This window comes from Gorilla gorilla, chromosome 9 (assembly GCF_029281585.2).
Source record: "Gorilla gorilla gorilla isolate KB3781 chromosome 9, NHGRI_mGorGor1-v2.1_pri, whole genome shotgun sequence".
Taxonomy (NCBI): domain Eukaryota; kingdom Metazoa; phylum Chordata; class Mammalia; order Primates; family Hominidae; genus Gorilla; species Gorilla gorilla.
In genome coordinates this window covers 43792756-43801033 of record NC_073233.2, presented here as the reverse complement: position 1 = coordinate 43801033, position 8278 = coordinate 43792756, and positions in this window count along the sequence as shown.

The window sequence follows — 8278 nt, the reverse complement described above, 5'->3', positions numbered from 1 at the left end:
GAGAATCGCTTGAACCCAGGAGGCAGAGGTTGTAGTGAACCGAGACTGCACCACTGCACTCTAGCCTGGGCGACAGAGACTCCGTCTCAAAGTAAAATAAATAAAATAAAATAAAATAAAATAAAATAAAATAAAATAAAATAAAATAAAATAAAGGTTATGTGCATTAATAGAGGTAAACTGCTTGAACAGTGTCTGGAACCTGACAAACATTAGGTACATATTTGTTATATTTATAAGTGTGTTAAGTATTTTGTAGATTGTATCTTTTTTTTTTTAATTATACTTTAAGTTTTAGGGTACATGAGCACAACGTGCAGGTTTGTTACATATGTATACATGTGCCATGTTGGTATGCTGCACCCAGTAACTCGTCATTTAACATTAGGTATACCTCCAAATGCTATCCCTCCCCCCTCCCCCCACCCCACAACATGCCCCGGTGTGTGATGTTCCCCTTCCTGTGTCCATGTGTTCTCATTGTTCAATTCCCACCTATGAGTGAGAACATGCGGTGTTTGGTTTTTTGTCCTTGCGATAGTTTGCTGAGAATGATGGTTTCCAGCTTCATCCATGTCCCTGCAAAGGACATGAACTCATCATTTTTTATGGCTGCATAGTATTCCATGGTGTATATTTGCCACTAAATTCTTATTATTTTATAGTGTAGATATTGTTACTTTCTCCAATATGCGTGTTAGAATGGAGGCCCAGACAGATAATCTTACTCAAAATTACACAAAATGGAATATGCAAAGCTGTGATTTGCACTGGATATATGTGAATCAAGATCTGGCTCTGTTTACGACTATGGCAGTATCAGCCTCCTACACTGGCAACACCATGGTTAATTCTCAGATGGAATGCATTAAATCAGTAATTTAATCATCTTAAGTCACTAATTTATAACACTGTCCATCATTTCAGGGTCATATATTTAAATTTGTAGCAAACAATATGTTAATATCTGACACTAGTGAAAAAATCAAAGGTCCCATAAGAGTTTTGACCATGCCAATCATTAGCTATGTGTTCTTGGTTAAGCTCATTCCATTTTTTCAAAGTAAATTACAGAAAAAAAATACCAATCCTTGAACTTCTGAACTATAATGAAAATTAATGCAATTAATTATTTTAGGGTATATTTTATGCAATCCACAGGAATACGTATTTTAAAAATATAAATTAAATAAGGAAATGATTGACCCTTGGCTGGGAGCGGTGGCTCGCAACTGTAATCCCAGCACTTTGAGAGGCCGAGCCTGGTGGATCACTTGAAGTCAGGAGTTCAAGACCAGCCTGGCCAATATGGTGAAACCCGGTCTCTACTAAAAATGCAAAAATTAGCCAGGTATGGTGGCGTGTGCCTATAATCTCAGCTACTTGGGAGGCTGAGGCACGAGAATCCCTTGAACCCAGGAGGCAGAGGTTGGAGTGAGCCTAGATCGTGCCACTGCACTCCAGCATGGGCGACAGAGAGAGACACTGTCTCAAAAAATAAAAAATAAAAGAAAATAAGAAAATGACCAACCCTTAAGCAGAAAACAGTCTAGAAAGAGACACTGTGACGGCCAGGAAGAAAGGTTTTTGTCTTTCCTAGCATTCTTACTCTTTACCTTCTCCCATCATGATCCCAGAAAAGATAAGTCGTTTGGATTGTTCAAATTTGGAAACACTAATTGGCCTGTGGTACTTGCTGGATAAGGTTACATACACTGTCTCTGCACAGGATGTGGTTTTCTCCTTTATCTCTCCCTTCCTTAGAGCTAAAGATTAAAGGGCTAAAGCTCTATCAGTCTCCTATTGTTGCATAACAAACTACCCCTAAATTTAGTGACTTAAAAAAAAAACTATTTTAGCTGGGTGTAGTGGATCACACCTGTAAAGTCTGGGAGTCTGAGGCAGGTGGATTATCTGAGCTCAGGAGTTTGAGACCAACCTGGGCAACATGGTGAAACCGTCTCTACAAAAAAATACAAAAATTAGCCTGGCATGGTGGCACACACTTATAGTTCCAGCTACTTGTGGGGGCTGAGGTGGGAGAATTGCTTGAGCCCTGGAGGCAGAAGCTGCAGTGAGCCCTGTTTGCTCCATTGCACTTCAGCCTAGGTGACAGAGTAAGACCCTCTCTCAAAACAAACAAAACCCTATTTGCTCACTATTCTTCAGGTCCACAATTTGGTCTTGACTGTGGTCACCCTTGGGGTCACCCATATGATTTTATCTATCTGGTGGTTTAATTGGGACTGAAGGTCTAAGGTGGCCTCATTCATAAATCTGCAGATGATTGGTGTCAGCTGTGAATTGGACCATGTATCTGTGGCAGCCCTGCCTGGGACTTTTTATATGACAACAGCATTCCAAGAGAATGAGAGCAGAAGCTGCACGTTCTTTTGAGGAATCACCTTAGAACTCCCTAATTAATCACTTTCTGCTTCATTCTATTAGTCAAAGCAGAAAATAAGACCAGTCCACATTCAGGAAATGGGAAAGAAACTTTAACTCTTGATAGCAGGGGATACAAAGAATCTGTGTCCATTTTTAAGCCATCATATGACTGTTTAATAATAATATTACAAATTGAATGTTCGTGTACCCTCAAAATTCATGTTAAAATCTAATTTCCAGTGTGAAATTATTTGGAGGTGGAGCTCTTGAGAGGTAATTAGGTCATAAGGTAAAGTCTGCACGAATGAGATTAGTGGCCTTATAAGGGGAGGGCAGAGAACTAGCTCACCATCTTTCCACCATGTGATGATGCAAGGAGAAATCAGCTGTCCGCAACATGGAAGAGGACCCTCACTAAAACTCAACCATGCCGGCACCCTGATCTCAGATTTCCAGCATCAGAACTGTGAGAAATAGATTGTTTAAGCCACTCAGTCTATGGTAATTTGTTATAGCAGTCTGAACTGACTAAACCAGATAGTATCTATTGCCTTTTTTCCGTTTGTTGGCACTATATTTTCTCTCTTCCCAATATGATTTTAAAATGTAGCATGATGGCCAAGAGCTTGTGGGACTATCTCAGTTTCTCTGGACTAACTCTAGAGAATGGCTAGAGACTTCTCGTCTAGATTGGTTCCCTAAAAATAGGCACACGTGTCAGGCCTCTAAGCCTCACTTTACCCTGAGATAAAATTGAAGGAAGTTACTCCTTTGTAGAGCTGAGAAACTCAGCTTTCTGAGGCTTATAACTAATCAGGAAAAGTCAAATGCATGGGAAACAGAAACACCTAACATGGGAGACAATTGCCTCCCAGTTCCCCTTTGCTCCTCTCTCCATGGACATACAGCAAAGACAATCCTTTCCTGGCCCTGCAAGTTCCTGTGTTGCAAGGAACCTAATCATTGGATATTCAGGACAGTTCCTGTTACACACTTTATTTCCAGGTGACACTATAAAAAAGCAGACAAAATAGAAAATGAAAAGCAAAGTTAAAAAGAAATGGATGCCAAAATCCTTAACATAAATAACCTGATAATCATAGTAGACATTTATTTATCTAATTAATTCAAATGTTAGTGCTATTGACTCAGTTTGGTCAATTGCTCTTTGGATATCAATCTCATTGTTAAACACCAAGGTAAAAGTTGCCTGTTATGTTCTGGGGTGGGGATTTTCATAAAAAAGTTTTTTGAATAGGATAGGTAAAACTGAATGCACAATTTACAACAGTAGATACACGAGCACAACCTGAACTAATTCTGTAGCAAAGATGCCACAAATATGCCTACAAAAAATTTTATGATAGCGAGCCGAGGTATGTTCTTGCACTGCGTATGATTAGTTTCCCCTTCTAATATTTTTAAAAGTTCCTCTTTGCTTTTTTAAAAAGTTTGGGGATTTTTTAGACTTAATTTTAAAGTGGCCCTTGCTCAATATTATTGACATTCAACCAGGCTTCCTTTTTCTTGAAGTATTTTGATACCAAAATCACGTCCAAAAGAGATTAGTTCTTTTTTATCTCCCAACCACACATTTCCCAATATAGTTTTAAAAGACTAGATAAAATTCCTAACAAAAAACATATTTTATATATAGATATATTTGTGTGTGTGTGTGTGTATTTCCTTTACTTGAACTATTTCAAAAACAAATATCTCATGATATTCTTTCTTTGCAGTACTGTTTTCTTGCAATTGCAATTTGGCAAACACTCTTTAAGACTCTCACCATAGAGAAAAAAGCCACTCCAGGCTTGTCAGGTCAACTTCAGTGAGACAAACGACCATTTCATTTAACACCTGCAATGCTTTCTGCTAAAAGAAAAATGTGCTTTTTATTTTGTTTCTGACATAAACAGCCCCAAAACAACAGAAAGAATAATTTAAGGCCAGTATAAGCCATCTTTGGCATACTGCTGGATCTACTCCACATTTTGAAGGATGACTTAACTGTAGAAAGTAAAAATTAATAATCAAAGCTCGGAGGTACTCCTGTCCAGAAGAACACCCAAAATGCAGCAGTGTCATTTATTTAAAGCTCTGTGTTAGCTTTACTGAGGGTGTCACCAAATTTCTTATGTTAAATTACCTGAGGCTGAGATGGTGAGTCGGGAGGGGATAACAAGCCTTCTAAAATGTGAATTATAAGTATAAATAAAGGAATTGGAAAACATTTTTAATTAAAAAAAGTCAACTATATCCTTGGACTAGTGACATAATTATTTCTCCTATTCATTTCTCTTGAGTTTGTAAGAAAATGTACTGATTTCAAACTTGAATTTCTCCTTCCCTCAATCAGATATCCTGTAGTGTTTTCTCTGTACCTATTATTAGTTTATCAGACATTAATGATTTATAACCCGAATTAGGACAATATTCTTCTAACTTGTCTTCCTGCTTTCAAGCCATAATCTTTCTAATCCCTACACAGTGTTGCAGAGTTATCTTTATGGGAAAAAAAGTATTATGCTGACCCACCACTTAAAATTATTTACTATTTTCTCATTTCTTCAGAAAAGATACAGACTTTTGAGCCTAGAATAGGAAAACCATAATTATATGGTCTTGACCTTTTTTGTCTCATCTCTACTCCACAGCCAAAATCATTACATGCTCTCAGTGGTAGATTGAACTGATATACCCAATTTCCCATACTTTCATGCACCAATGCATTTGACAAAGCTCTCCCACACTAACTTTGGACTTAGCTGTATGACTTTCTTTGACCAATGGGACAAAAACAAATATGGAAGGAGAGGCTTAAAAAGGAGTTTGCACATCTCTTCTTCCATTCTTAAACTCTGAGGCAAATGCTCAGGTCTACCCTATAGGAGGCTGAAAACATAAAGACTTTTGTCCTAGGAAGAGTATCCTATATCAGTTTAAAGCAAGAAAACCACAAAATCTGTTAATGTGTCCCAAACTGAGACCAGGAGAAGTGCACAGACAAGCCATACCAAAATCACTTATGGATTTCTGAGCATTAATAAATCATTATCACTAAACAATTTGAGTTTGACATGAAGTGTTATTGAAGTAGGAGCTCATTGACACAGAAATTGTCATTGGACATACAGTGCTTTCATAACAAAAACCAATACTATGTTGCATTGGCTTTTGGAGCAGACATTGAACAAAGACTAGAAAAGCACTGAGGAAGCTGCTAAAAATGTTGTATTGTGGTAAAAAAATTGGGATAATTGTCACCTACAGTGAGTTAGATGATATAACAGGCATCTGACAAAATCATGGAATTGAACAACAAGTTTTTCAGGCAGAAAGTGGAAAGCGTCATTCGGCTTTTTAAAGTTGTATGTGAGACAGAAGGGTCAACAGTTTCTGGGTTGTACCATAAAGCTGTTTCTCATCTCCAAATTCTCCATTGGGAAAATATTTCTCAAAGTAAAATACTTGGAGTCAAAGGTCAAATCAAGAGTGACACACCAAACTAGTCAAAAAGACTTCTTAGAATACTAAAGGCATCATCCCACCCACAATATTAATGACTAAGTCTACAGAGGAGACATGTCTCCAAAAACAAGTCTTGATGTGACACTCTAAGCATGGAAAGGAATCATATCCAACTCACAGGAAACCTATGCAAATTTTGGAATAGCAATATTGGTGAAAATGCCATTAGCCTTGAGTAAAATGAATCTATATATTTCAAAATATACAAAGGTTTTGGAATCCACACCTTAATATGAGTAAGAAGCAGCCTGAGAAAGTAGCCAAAAAGATGTATTTTCTAATGACCTTTAAAGAAGTGAAAAAATATGGGTAATGAATGAGTGTGGAGGGATGAGCTGTGAGGAACATTGGACTAGATAGCTCACTCCCATGGAAGAGTAAAGAATAACGGTCTAGGGAGCCACTTCAAACGCCCTCTGAAATCTAGGGTAGTGAAAATTTGCAAAATGGTTCTAACTGGATGCTAGAATCTTTTCTTTAACTCATACTCTAAGTTCTGGGATCCATGTGCAGAACTTGCAGGTTTGTTACATAGGTATGCATTTGCCATGGTGGCTTGCTGTACCCATCAACCTGTCATCTATGTTTTAAGCCCAGCATACATTAAGTATTTCTCTTAATGCTATCACTCCCCTTGCCCCCGACCCACTGACAGGCCCCGGGGTGTGATGTTTCCCTCCCTGTGTCCATGTCTTCTCACGTTCAACTCCCGCTTATGAGTGAGAACAAGCAATGTTTGGTTTTCTGTTCCTGTGATAGTTTGCTGAGAATGATCAGAACCTTTATTAAAGATTGTGTGCCTCCCAACCTTCTACTTTTTAAGTGGAATGGCCTGTTGCAGATTATTTTGTCTTTCTTTCATTATCTTATGAGTGTGTGAAGAGTTGGGAGGATAGTTAACTTGTCTTTTTAGTTTATAGATCCTTGGATAAAGAGAAGCTATATCTGGACTTCGTTTAAATCATGAGTTCCTAAACTCTAAGTCCGGTGCAATGATCAATGATCATATGGATCATTGAAGGGGAAGAGGATAGCAATGAAAGCTATTAAGCACATGGAAGAGATATAATAACTGTGGCCAGAAGAAAGATTATGGAAAAGTGATTTGGTTAGGGTCCAATCTTTCATGTATTCCTCCATTTATGTCTTTGTATTGCCCTCCTACCTGAACTTTGGGTTTGACCCCATGAGTTGTTTCGGCCAATAGACCACTAGCAAACTAGTGACAAACCTATGACTAAAATCTCCTTGACGTTTATGCTTCCTCTACTCTTGGCTTCTAATTAGAATATGCTCAAGCTTGCCAGATAGAGGTTGAGATATATGGAACAGAGATAGTCAACCAAGTTGAGAATATCCCAAATTAGCCCAACACATTTTAAGACCATATAAATATCCCCAAGTAATATCATTGATTATTGCTTGGTCAAAGCCCATTCAACCTGTAAACTTAGGTCAATAGTAACAAATGGGCGTTTTAAGCCACTGAGTTGCCTGTTGGTTGTTATGAAGCATTGTTGGAATAGCCAACTGAAACACTCTCTCAAAATTGATTTTCCTCCAGCCTTCACATCATTATCATATGTTACCTAAGCTAGTAATCCCCAAATTATCTTTACGACTATACACTCTCTCCTCTCCAGCCCCCTCATACGTACAAAATCAGTCATGAGTAGTGTCAACTGAATTCTATCTTTACAATATTTTTGAACTATTTTACTCCACCCACTGTCATTATTATAATTTATAATGTTATTATATTTAACTTATTTCTTGGTAACATTCATTTAATATATACTCCCTGTCTCCTACCTTTTATCATTAATATACCAAGGAGAATGCCCTAAAACATAGATATTTTATTATGTCACTCTCAGGCTTTAATGCCTCTGGCCAAGCTTATAAGTTGGCTTGCCACTGGAAAGTCTTTTACAATTTACCTTAATCTATTGTGCAACTTCACTTTCAGACATACTCAATCTTCCTCTATTCTCTAACATTTTCAAATTACTGTCTGCTTTCCAAATACACATGCCTCTTTTTTTCTGTACCTATATCTACCTCAAGCTAGAACTACATTGTTCAATAAAGTAGTCATTAAGTACTTGTGGCTATTTAAACTTAAATAAATTGAAATTAAATCTAACTTAAAATTCCCTTCCTTATTCACACTACCCATATATCAAATGTTCAATAGCCACATGTAACTAGTGGCTACCCTATTGGGTAGCACAGCTTATGGAACATTTCCATTATTGCTGAAAATTCTGTAGCTGATCTAGAATATTTTCTTCCTCATACTGATGGTGGTTCTATTGGGCTAGGTAGAGAGCTGCAGAGTCCAAGCTATGTGGGCATT